Consider the following 12,608-nt stretch of genomic DNA (forward strand, 5'->3'; position numbering starts at 1 on the left):
AGCGACGGAGGCATAATTTTCTTCCTTTTCCAATAGTCGCCTCAGAGGTAGAAGTAAACATGTGACGTGACGTGAAGTCCGACATTGGGCTGTGAGCAGTTGACAACGAATTTGTCTTCAAAATAAGAGCTTTACATTACACCCCATTGGAGTTTATAGCTGGGTTCTTAGCGGGGGGCTTTTAATTTGAAAGTAGCGACCGTTCCTAGATTGTGGCTACAACAAGCTAACACAACCATACAGCTAGAGATCCAGGAGACGCCAGCATCTCCTGATCTCAGCGGCTGTCCAGTTGCTCATCTAGCAGGCGAGGCGGAAATAAGTGTACCCTCCGAGGCGGGAAATCGGCGGACCAAAACAGACCCCCAATTTGCCGCCCTCTGTCTAAAACCGCGGACCAAGCCGCCAAAAGGACGGCAGTTTGGCGGCTTGCTGCCCCGTCTAAAGGCCCCCACACACCGCCCAGACGTCCAACTGCCTTGGAATGCCATGAATCAATTTCTGGCAGGTGAAATACCCTGATTTTTACATTGTAATGGCCCTTTACAGATTATTCAAGCACTGGTTGACATCAAATCTTGTCAATATTACTTTGCTGAGTGATATAAAGTCATTTTGGGGCAGAAAAAAAAATAAACAATCTTGATGCCAAATATCTTTATTTGCCTAAATACAAGCCAGATATAAATCACCATCTACCCAACAACAATAGGCCTATTAGGCCACTGGACATACAGGAGGCTATCAAACACATAAAGAGAGATGAAAATAACAACATTTGATGATCATATTCACATATTCAAAAACGCTTGATTGGCCTACATTCTGAACAGCCAACGCTCATCACGGCCAAATGTGTTAAAATATGTTTTATTGTCTCACAAATACTTATCATCGATATAAATTGTGGCATACTGGCGCTGTTTGAGCCTAATGAAAGCAGCCATAGTGCCACAGAATCAGCGCTTCCCAACTTTAACAGACCGTGCGCGCTCCCGCGGACCGGCAATCAGTTTCTAGCATAAATCCAGTAGGGGCTGACTCAATTTGCGGCAGCGGCACCCACTGCGGCATCTCTGGTGGCACCCCCAGATGCCGCAGCTAGGTGCCGCTAGCAGTCGCGGCAGGTGCCGCTGCATGCTGGGAGGTGCCACTGGATGCCGGGAGGTGCCGCTGCATGCCAGGAGGTGCCGCTGCATGCCAGGAGGTGCCACTGAATGCCAGGAGGTGCCACTGGATGCCGGGAGGTGCCAATGCGTGCCGGGAGGTGCCAGTGCTTGTGCCACTGCATGCCGGGAGGTGCCAGTGCTTTTGCCACTGCATGCCGAGAGGTGCCAGTGCTTGTGCTGCTACCTGTGACATCTGCCGTGGCATCCAGGAGTGCCAGCAGAGATGTCGCGGCACATGTCGCGGCAAATGCCGCTGTTTGGGCGAGATGTCGCGGCAGAAGCTGCTGTTTCGTGGAGGTGCCACTGCTTGTGCCGCTACTCATGACATCTGCCGTGGCATCTAGGAGTGCCAGGAGGGATGTCGCGGCAGATGCAGCTGTTGGGGGGAGATGTCACTGCTTATGCCGCTGTATAGGCGAGACAAGAGGGTCTGGCTGCCTCCAGCCTGAGGCTGCTTCCCGTACAGACTCCACTCTTGGACCGCATCCAGCATAGACAAATACATTCAGTGTTGGACCGTACGTCGACGTCGCCGCCATATTGGATGTGGCAGCTCCGCCCCGTGAACTAACACAAGTCAATGGAGTGAACTTTATAAAGCGCCTTCTACACAGTGCTATAAGTTAATGCCTCATTTACACATTCACACACGTACGGGTATATTCAGGAAACAGAGAGGAACCAAAAACAACGTCTGTAACGTCTGATGATTATAAACGTTAACTACTCCTCATATGTTCAGTATACAGGTCAGCACCAAACCATTTTATAATGTTTTCATGAGCTGCTAATGTATGTCACGCTGTTACTGTGATGATATATGACCATAACCTAGCAGGCAGCTCATATTTGCCGACTTTGCTATATAACTTTCAACATAAATGCCAAAAAGTAAAACAGACAGTTTACAGCTACAGCAGATCTACTGATTGCGTTTCAGATTTGCCCCTCGCTGTCCACCATCAAAATTGATCAAGTTGCGCAAGGCACGGGTCGGGTATTGGTAAACATCATGACCGGCTACCGCTGTCAACGTTTTTTATGCCTCTGATTCATGTCTTCATGTCGCTCCGCAAGAAGTCAATTTATTTGTCACAATGGAACTTCATTCAAAGCAGAGCTCCACAGAGCCTGCAATCGTTGCGGGAGGTTCTCTGATGTGTCAGTGTTTCCCCTACATGCATTCTGCTGCGGGATATTCAGCGCTGAAACATTAAAAAAAATTATTATTTTTTTTTTTTCATTTAATATCATGGACGAATGGCGAATTTAAGTTGCACACAGTGAAAGCACTACACCCTAAGTTGTCTTAAATCGATTATTATTGTCGCTATTTGTATAATTTCTCCAATTCACCGTTTAAGTTGAGTGACTGAAATCCTCGCCATCCTATTCAAAGGCTGCAACAGGCTTCCCATCGAACCGGGGTGAAGTTAGTTTCAGGTTGGATATTCGGCGGATATTCACTCGGGTCCAGCCGCAACTTTATGTTCACCCAGTGTCAGCAGCAGGAGGACACTGTGTTCTAAGAATTTTGGACGTGTGGGGCCAACTAATTCTTTCTTAGCTGCAGCCAACATCGGGACAAACTAAATGTAAAGAGAGACATAGTGGAACCGTATATTTTCCTGCTCTTTTGTCCTTTGCCAATCACACCTATGAGCAGTAGAGGAAGAGGAAGAAGTAGTAGTTTAGATAGTTCCCTACTAAAAAAACAATCAGTGGGCAATTAACAGCTATCCCTATGCTGTTCAGTGTTTCCTACAGGAAATCTTGTCGTGATTGTGAACACTTCAGTGGCCGGTCAAAACATATTTTGGCTCTTTCTTGACTTTGAATGGGAGCATCTACGCTGAAAATGCCCGTCGTGCATCAATAAAATATGTCTGATTCTGATTGATATATTATGACGTCAGTTGTCCATATTTAAACTTAAATTTAATGAAACAAGTTGACAGTATGGGAGACAGACATCACATTTACATGTCAGGATCTGGTTATTATGGACACAGATTAAATATTTAACTGTCATGTATCATCACAGTAACAGCGTGACATACATTAGCAGCTCATGAAAACATTATAAAATGGTTTGGTGCTGACCTGTATACTGAACATATGAGGAGTAGTTAACGTTTATAATCATCAGACGTTACAGACGTTGTTTTTGGTTCCTCTCTGTTTCCTGAATATACCCGTACATGTGTGAATGTGTAAATGAGGCATTAACTTATAGCACTGTGTAGAAGGCGCTTTGTAAAGTTCACTCCATTGACTTGTGTTAGTTCACGGGGCGGAGCTGCCACATCCAATATGGTGGCGACGTCGACGTATGGTCCAACACTGAATGAGGCGTCTATGTATTTGTCTATGCTGGATGCGGTCCAAGAGCGGAGTCTGTACGGGAAGCAGCCTCATGCTGGAGGCAGCCAGACCCTCTTGTCTCGCCTATACAGCGGCATAAGCAGTGACATCTCCCCCCAACAGCTGCATCTGCCGCGACATCCCTCCTGGCACTCCTAGATGCCACGGCAGATGTCACGAGTAGCGGCACAAGCAGTGGCACCTCCACGAAACAGCAGCTTCTGCCGCGACATCTCGCCCAAACAGCAGCATTTGCCGCGACATGTGCCGTGACATCTCTGCTGGCACTCCTGGATGTCACGGCAGATGTCACGGGTAGCTCAAAAGCACTGGCACCTCCCGGCATGCAGTTGCACACGCACTGGCACCTCCCGGCACGCAGTGGCACCTCCCGGCATGCATCGGCACCTCCTGGCATGCAGCGGCACCTGCCGCGACTGCTAGCGGCACCTAGCTGCGGCATCTGGGGGTGCCACCAGAGATGCCGAAGCTGGGTGCCGCTGCCGCAAATTGAGCTTGCTGTCTCTCCAGTCATCTTCTGGCATGACAGGTGTCCGGTACCGGTACCAGTAATGACGGTGGCGGCGGCGTCGGTACCTGCAACAAATTGTAGACACAAGTAGCAGACCACGTATCCTACATAGCGTTGCTTTGTGGGGTGTGTATGAGACAGAAAAGGTATCTTACTTTTGTTAGGGTGAATGACATGTGAATAATACAGTCTGTGCCACTTGTGTACAGTAATATTTGTCTTATTTCTACAACAGCATTCTTGTGTCAGTTGTAGTCTAAGTCAGTGCTATGGAATATGTCTTACAAAGTCTTAGTTCATAGCCGGGTGAACACCGGCAACAAACATAAGTTAGCCTAGCTAACGTTAGCTGGCTACGATTTCGCTGGTGGACATAAATACAGTACAGTAATATTCGATTCACGAAATACAACCGATAGCCCTGTTTTCGATCGTCCGCCGATTAGAACAGGAATATGCAGCACAGTGCTCTAGCATCTCGTTGCTTCTGCTGCTCAACTGTGGAGAAGGGTCTAGCTGCAGCCGCAGCCAAACCACAGCCGCTACAAACCACGCCCATTACAAAACATGCCCCTACAAAACACGCCCATACAACACTACGGTGGCTGTGGAGGCCCAGAGCACTTAGAAAGCAAACACAAAGGAAACAAAGCAATAACCAGAACATTTTTAACAACTTTAACGGTTGATTCACAACATTAAATGCTTTTCAATGCAAACAATGTGCTTGAAACAATAAATATATACAAAAATAGAAAGTTAAGTAATAAAAAAATAAAAGATTGGGATAAAAGATTAATCTGATAAAAGATTATATAGGACTGCTAAATCTGGTGCATGCATCTTTTCATTTTTTATGTAAGTGACTAATGTATGTGCACAAGGTTATTTTAAACTCAATAAAATAAAATATTTACAATAATAATAATAATTAGTAGTAGTCATTTCAATTAAAATAGGTTGTTTCCACCAGCCGTTTTTCTAAGAGCCACACTGTCACAGAGCTTGGCCTACTACATCAGATGCCATGATTATCACTCTAAGGTGATGATTTCTTATGGGTTAACAGAAAAGACACAAAAAGACGCCCTTTGACACAAATAAAATGTATTTATGTATTTATAAATATGACCATACACAGGTCTTTAAAATATGAACCTCAAAACACAAAAGTTGAGACAAATGAATTAGCCAGCAACAACTTTTATTGGCCAAAAAATAAAACATTATCATTTCACAGACTATTTTTTAATTCATCCTACATACATACTAAAGCGTCTTCAAAAACTCCTCAGAGTCCAGAGCTCTTCTGAGTTTTTCAGCATATGTTTCTAGTTGCTGTAGAGCCTCCTTGCTCATGTTGTTTGTCATGTAATGAGCCAGCAGCCGTTTTCACTGATGAGACAAAATGGAAGAAAATAGCGATTAGTAAAAGGAAATTCACACGGAAAGGCTGTCATAAACAATGTAAAAAACAATACTTATAGGTATTAGCACTCTCCTTATGTATGTAGCATACCTCAAGTCATACTGCAGTCCACATTTATACACTTCTGTCGCTCTGTCAATGGAAAATGCATGGACAGCTGAAAGGGCATGGACTGTTGCCTGTGTCATGAGGTGAACAAAAGGACATCTTTCATTTAGACCAGGGGTACTCAAATACAAATCTTAAGGGGCCACAAAGATTTTTTTCAATGACTCAAAGGTCCATGTATTGAGGTCGGTCAGGCCACATGCAATAATACTATAATATTCAAAACAAAATATCCTTTTCATTCTAAACAACAAAATACGAACTAAAATAAAATGTAATTTCCATTTTAACATAAATTAAAATACATAGTTGAATATTTCCTCTTTTGTTTGCCTTCAAACATTGTGTCCATCACTTCAGTCATGCATTATTTTATTTCATGGTGACATAGATGTAACAAGGATCCTGCTTGCAGCTTGATATGACGATTTCAGTGCATTTATTGGTGTTGTGCTTATCGCTGAATTTTGAGGAAATGTCTCTTCAAAATTCCTATGCTTCGTCTCATAACGCCGTTTCAAATTGGAAATCTTCATCACAGCTTCTCCTGGCATATTGTAACGCCCCTTGTGGACTGTGGCGCAATGACTCTTGGGTATTCTGTTGGTGTTGGTGTAATTATGGTTCATGAATGTGTTTGTGAATAAGATGATATGTAAGATGGTTGTGGGTTAATTCACGTCATTCGTTCTGTGATTAAATGGTGTTGAGTTTTAACAAGGATGATAAAAATTTTGGCACCATGAGTGAAAGGGTGTTTGCCGGGAGGAACTCCCCCATCCGTTACACTTCTTCTGAAAATACATGATGAGACTTGCTAATCTAATACTTGTTAAACAACGTAAGTGTGTGTTATAGCAGCACCGTCAGATCCGTGGGTTTTGTCCTGGTTAGAGGATGAATGAATGCGAAGTTCCTACTTCTATGAGTGGCTGATTCTCATTGTCCACTTTGTAATAGCAGTTTACTTGGAAAACGCCATTTCAATCTCTTTCCACCGGCGAAATATGAATACGCGAACTGCTCCGAAAACGAAAGTGAAAGTTAAAAGTTGCGATCGCAGCGGTGAGTGACCCAGCTGTATGTGTATCGTTGGCATGGAGACAAGTCCCGGTGCACACGTGCTGACCCAACCAAAACACATGATGAAGGAATAACAGTTCGGGGGCCACAAACAGGAGGCCGGCGGGCCGGATGCGGCCGGGGGCCGCCTATTGAGGACCGCTGATTTAGACATTTAAGTTGTCTGTCATGTTGCAGTTAACAAGATATTAACCTAAGTTAAAGACTGACAATAATAACAATTATACAAAATATGTTAATATAATAAATAAAAAAGTTTCATAATTTACCTCTGGCAGAAGCACATCCATAACAAATGCCACGTGATTGTGACATCTGGTTGTCTGTGCTTCAACCAGGCTTGTGAAGAAGCCCAGCACTCTGTCCAGCTGCTCATCCTCCACAAAGAAAATGATCACCCTGCCCTTTGATGTTGCCCATGAGGATGTAACTTTTCATGCGATGACCGCCTGTAAATATATATATTTCTTAGGAGAATGCTCAAAATAAATGTACGAACACTAGGCTAACAGAAAATGTTTCACTTAAATCATTCATTTAACATATTTTGACCAAAATTAGTTACACTATGTGACTTAAATTCCATTTTCAAACTCACTTCAAGATGTTGCAGCAGACCGTTATCCTGAGTGATGAACGTTACATGAAGGTCACTAGTGACTTTTCTATGGTGTTCAGCTTGCTGAGCCCTTTCCTAAAATTTGATCAAACAGCATTCAGATGTTAAACGTAATTATTCTGATTAAGTATATCAAATAAGATTTGTTGTTTGTTGATCCTTTGCATGTCCTTACCACAAGCCTGTCGAAAGATGCGTCTTCACTCAGGATCCCAACGTCTCTGGTTGTGGTGACCACATCATGTTAGTCCATGCTGTCATTATAGTCCTTAATCAAGACACACAAAGTCATGGCTTAGTGCACAGCTGTGAACACTGGATATGTTGTTCTCTTGGGTTAATCTTCACTCACAATAACATGCTCTCTGGGTGGAAAGCTGTAAGGCCTCTTACTGTACATGTGGTCGGTGTCCTGTGGAAGAAAGCAAACCATAATTGTGTCAGTTTGTTTTATGGGGATCCACGTAGAATTGACATTTGCACTTAAAATTATCGCACCCCCATTGCAAATTAGGTTTATTGACAAAATGTACAAACTTTCTGCTTTTTACAATAAACAAATCAAACATGAACAATTTAAATGGATTCAAGAATACATCTGTCATTTTTGCAATAAATGTATTTGTATGTCACTTTCTGACATGCACTTAAACGTCACCGTTAATAAATCTCTAGCCAGTACAGTTATTCGAAGTGATATAAAACATGACCCTATTTTTTAATGGTTTTGTGTGTCAATATAACACATTGATATGTTGAGTTAAATGACAATATTCTGCGTCTACGTGCCGTGTTCCCTCAATACTTCTGTTATCATCCCTTGCTCAGTCATTTATCTGATTTTCATAACGTAAAAGACGACACAAAATGGGTTTGCTTACACACATTTTCAGTGTATCGGTTTGACGAAATGTGTTTTTTTTTTTTTTACAAATAGTCCGGTGTCTTTGAAAAACAGTCATTAATGCTCTTTCTGCCTGGCAAAAGACGTCTCAAACATTAAATTAAACGTCAACATCTTCCCAAAATTTAAACGACCTAACCTGAAACGGCATCTCCATCTTGTCTGCCTACAGGTGCTGCTGACAACTGCAGTTGGCGAACGTATGGTTAAAATGACATTAAGTGTTCAATGTTTACATCTCCTAACCGGGAGCTTAAAAATAATATAAATGCGTCTCACCTGAACTGGCATTGCCATCTTGTCTTCGCTGCATTTGCCTTCTTCTTCTTCTTCTTCTTCTTCTTCTTCTTTGACTGCTTGCATTTGCTGCTGTGAGTTTAATCGTCCTTCCCGGCCACCGTAGCAACACGTGGGCGTAGTTTGTAGGGGCGTGGTTTGTAGTGGCTTCGGGGGTCGCAGTGGCTGCAGTTGGGTATTATTAGAGTCCTAAAGAAATTCTCTTTAGGATTCTAGGTATTATAAGGCGAGTTCAAGATCAAGCAGCGCTGCGCAGTGCTGCGCAGTGCTGCATAAATCGTGATGCATGCTGGTTAAAATGTGTCCACGATAATCTGGATGGGAGTGGTTTCTGCTCCGCATCTGATGTCACATGACCTTAAGTTATCGCGGGAGCGAGGCTGCTGCAGAGCATTCGCGCAGTTGCTCTCCAGGTACTGCGCGACCCCAGACCCACCTTCATGACGTCAGGACTTTGCCCTAATTGGCTCTCATCTACGCTGACGTATATGACGTGTGTTTCGATGAATTTCCATATCCATAAGGCCTCTGCCTCTTTTCTACTCAAATATCAAATACTTTAAGATAAGTAGCAGCCGTGTGGCCGCACCTATGGGATAGTCACCATAAATAAACCTATAAAATCCTTCATGTAACGCAACAACCCGGAAAGATGTCGTCAATAAACTGCTCAGTTCTGTCAGCTTAGTGTGATGATGGAGAAGTGGTTAAATGCTGTGTCCAGTGTTATCTGTACTATCCACTATTATTAATTAACCCTTTCTGTTCCCGTCACATTAACAAATACAAAGAATGATCCTGAGCTGTGTGTGATGAGATGGTGCAGCGGGACAAGGCATCTGATCCAGTCATTTGTTCTGATTATTGTATTTCATTCATTCACTGAAATGTATTCCATTCATTGTGAAAAATGTTACTATGAGAAAATGCATCATCTTATGTGTCTATATTTATGCTTATTTGTTAAATGTAGTCAGCAAATTCCCCTCAGCTGTGATATAATCATGATGCACCTAAGCACAGTTGTCATCATAATAATGAATAACTGTTGTAATTGTATTGTTATTAGGCAAGACTTACTATAATGTACCAGATAGACAAAGTTCAAATGTATTTAATGGTGACATTACAAGGAGAACATGATCTTTTGACAACATTTAGGCTCTTCATCTACTCTTGATGAGCCACTGTGTGACTGTTTTGAAGTGAAGCAATTACAAAGTATCCAAATTTGAAGTTGTTATTGTGACAAAGCTGTCACATTCTGTTGTCTCTAAATATGAACTGTTCTTCTGTATACACACACACACACACACACACACACACACACACACACACACACATATATATATATATATATATATATATATATATATATATACATTACATACTGAACATCTCAGATTGAATAATTTCCGAAGGAGATTAATATGAGAAAAAGGCCAGCAAAGTTCCCATAGCATCAGGTAAGAAAACTGATCACAGTCGTTGTTGATTGTAATCAAACATTAATGGAATTTAAATTTCCTCCACTTCTTCGCCGACGAAGAAGGCAAACACCGCAGGCTCAGCCAGGTCACGTCACGTCTACGGGAATCTCGCTGATTCAGTCAGGCAGCAGGAGGTCAACTTGAACGCGCCTATTTGCAACTGTGAGTAGAATGACCGGTCCAAGATGGCGGCCGCATTTCTTGTGCCCCAGCAGCCCATGCGGCGTCTACTCTTTATGTCTATGGTGACCCCTGGGAGAAACATGGCTGCAGGAGGAAACTTTGCTGTCCAACCTTACATGTTTGAGCCAGAGTCAGACCCTGATCAAGAAGGAGCTAGCAAATAAGTTGTTCAATGCAGACTGCAACAAGACGTTTCTGAATGGTGAGTTATAATCTTTATTTTACTTTTTTCTTAAAAATGTGTATGTTTGTACGTCGGTAAATACGGTCACTGACTAAATACGGTCGACCGCTGACCGCTCTTTGTGTAACTCAATGCTTATAAAAATCTAGATTTGTGTTGAGTAAACATAAGTAGCATGCTATTCCCGTTACATGAGTAAATTTCACAAGTCCGAAATGTTGAGTGGGAATGTAGCACTCGTTTATGGAGTTAGAACAGTCCCAATATTATTCACAAATAAATGCAGAGGGATTCGTATCTGTGAAACTGGATCGTAGCCGTACCAGAGTAATTCGTATCTGTAAAACTGGATCGTATCTGTACCTCTAATTTGCAACTTGTATATCATCATTTGCTCATCAACTTAGTATTTTTCACTGTAAATATATTTGTGAATTTCCACCTATTAGTGTGGATACTTTTGAGACTCTTCTACCGTACTGTTTCACACAAAATCCACAAATGCACGGCGCAGGTGACTCGTAAAATGTCACTTGACCCGTGTCTCGTAAACACAATTCACAAATAAATGCAGAGTGATTTGTATCTGTAAATTTAATCCGTATCTGAGACAAACAGATTTGTATCTGTAAATCAAATCCGTATCTGAGACAAACAGATTTGTATCTGTAAATCAAATCCGTATCTGAGACTAACAGATTTGTATCTGTAAATCAAATCCGTATCTGAGACAAACAGATTTGTATCTGTAAATCAAATCCTTATCTGAGACTAACAGATTTGTATCTGTAAATCAAATCCGTATCTGAGACAAACAGATTTGTATCTGTAAATCAAATCTGTATCTGAGACAAACAGATTTTTATCTGTAAATCAAATCCTTATCTGAGACTAACAGATTTGTATCTGTAAATCAAATCCTTATCTGAGACTAACAGATTTGTATCTGTAAATATGAATCTTATCTGTGCCATCTAACTTGTATATCATCATTTGCATATTAACTTAGTATTTTTCGGTGGAAATGTATTTGTGAATCTTCATTTTTGCTGTGGATCTTTTGGAACTGTTTTTCCGCGCCGTTTTGTGTCACACGATTCGTAACTCGTGTGTGTCTTCCAGTAGATGGCGCTAATGCAACATTGATAGACGCTGTTTTACTGAACAGAAGAAGAAGACCAAACCAAGCGCTGTCACTAATTGCAAGATTGATGAAGGGGGGAGCAGCAGCATGGCTAGCTAACTAGCTGCTTCCATGCTGCTATATTCATACTTTATTAATTATGAAAAGTCACTCAGAGCCATAATGTAACGTTAACGTTAGCGTACACGACGAGTAGAGGGGGCAGAGCTGCGTGCTTGTATCAGAGTTGACACAAAACTCCAGATGTAACGTTAAGTAAGTTATGTCAAGCTAACCTCCTTACTTTAGTCATGTCTGTGTCACAAAATTTCCTTCAGATGAAAGGCATTTGTGGTGGCAGTTAGTGGTAACATAGTCTGCTAGCTGACCTGCTAACGTTTCCTGAGGCTATATGTATATTGTAGTGATCGGAAGAGTACCCTTTGTAGACGGTGAGCGCTGATGGCGCAAAGGCTCATGGGAGTAATTTTCAAGTGTTTGTGAGACTGTTCTTGTTGTGCTGTGTTTCCATTTGATGCTTTGTGTACATGTTCTGACTGTTGTTGTGCCCTGTTGTGTTTTTAGGATGCCTCATGTTGAATTGGCATAGACGTTGAATTTGCAGTGTGCACCATGACTGAGTATGATAAGGCGGGTCATCATATTCATCAAATGATCACAGATGCATGATGTCCAAAGTTGCAATATCCGGACGTTACTATGTCAGCAGTTGATCCGTGACGATTGGAAGGCGTGGTCCGTGAGACATCCTTCCGCACGGGGTTGTCACAATAAAATTAACCATATATGTAGTTGGTGGTATGTCCCCATCATGTTTAAAATTTAGTTACAAGTGTGGAAGTGTATGGAAGGGGCGGCAAACTTGTTTTCGTTTTGTGACCCTGTGTTGTCAAAATGATAAATGACCCTTGGACCTTGTTAGGAGGAATCATTAGCATAGCAAAGTTGGCTATAGTTGATTACTTAATAGCCTGATGGCTGATTAACCCAGAGATGTCTCTGTGAAGAGTGCTTGTAGCAAGATTTTTCCTTAGGAGAATAACAGAAACTTGCTACCTAAAGTTGATATAGGCTAGTCGTTCAGCTATTGGGTCATATCCCC

General features: G+C 42.1%; 1 long non-coding RNA gene across 2 annotated transcripts; it reads right to left on the minus strand.

Annotated features, from left to right (window-relative positions):
- Positions 1-5,248: 5,248 nt before the first annotated feature.
- On the minus strand, positions 5,249-8,767 carry LOC115579952 (uncharacterized). 2 transcript variants are annotated; one of them, XR_003983772.1, is made up of 6 exons: positions 8,488-8,767; positions 7,480-7,716; positions 7,284-7,379; positions 6,955-7,134; positions 5,585-5,673; positions 5,249-5,460 (listed from the first exon to the last, which is right to left on the minus strand). It is a non-coding gene; the product is annotated as an uncharacterized LOC115579952 (long non-coding RNA). The 2 variants fall into 2 exon arrangements; XR_003983773.1 differs by lacking the exon at positions 5,249-5,460 and having other exon boundaries at positions 5,468-5,673; positions 7,480-7,572; positions 7,657-7,716; positions 8,488-8,766.
- Positions 8,768-12,608: the final 3,841 nt, after the last annotated feature.

This window comes from Sparus aurata, chromosome 4, assembly GCF_900880675.1.
Source record: "Sparus aurata chromosome 4, fSpaAur1.1, whole genome shotgun sequence".
Taxonomy (NCBI): domain Eukaryota; kingdom Metazoa; phylum Chordata; class Actinopteri; order Spariformes; family Sparidae; genus Sparus; species Sparus aurata.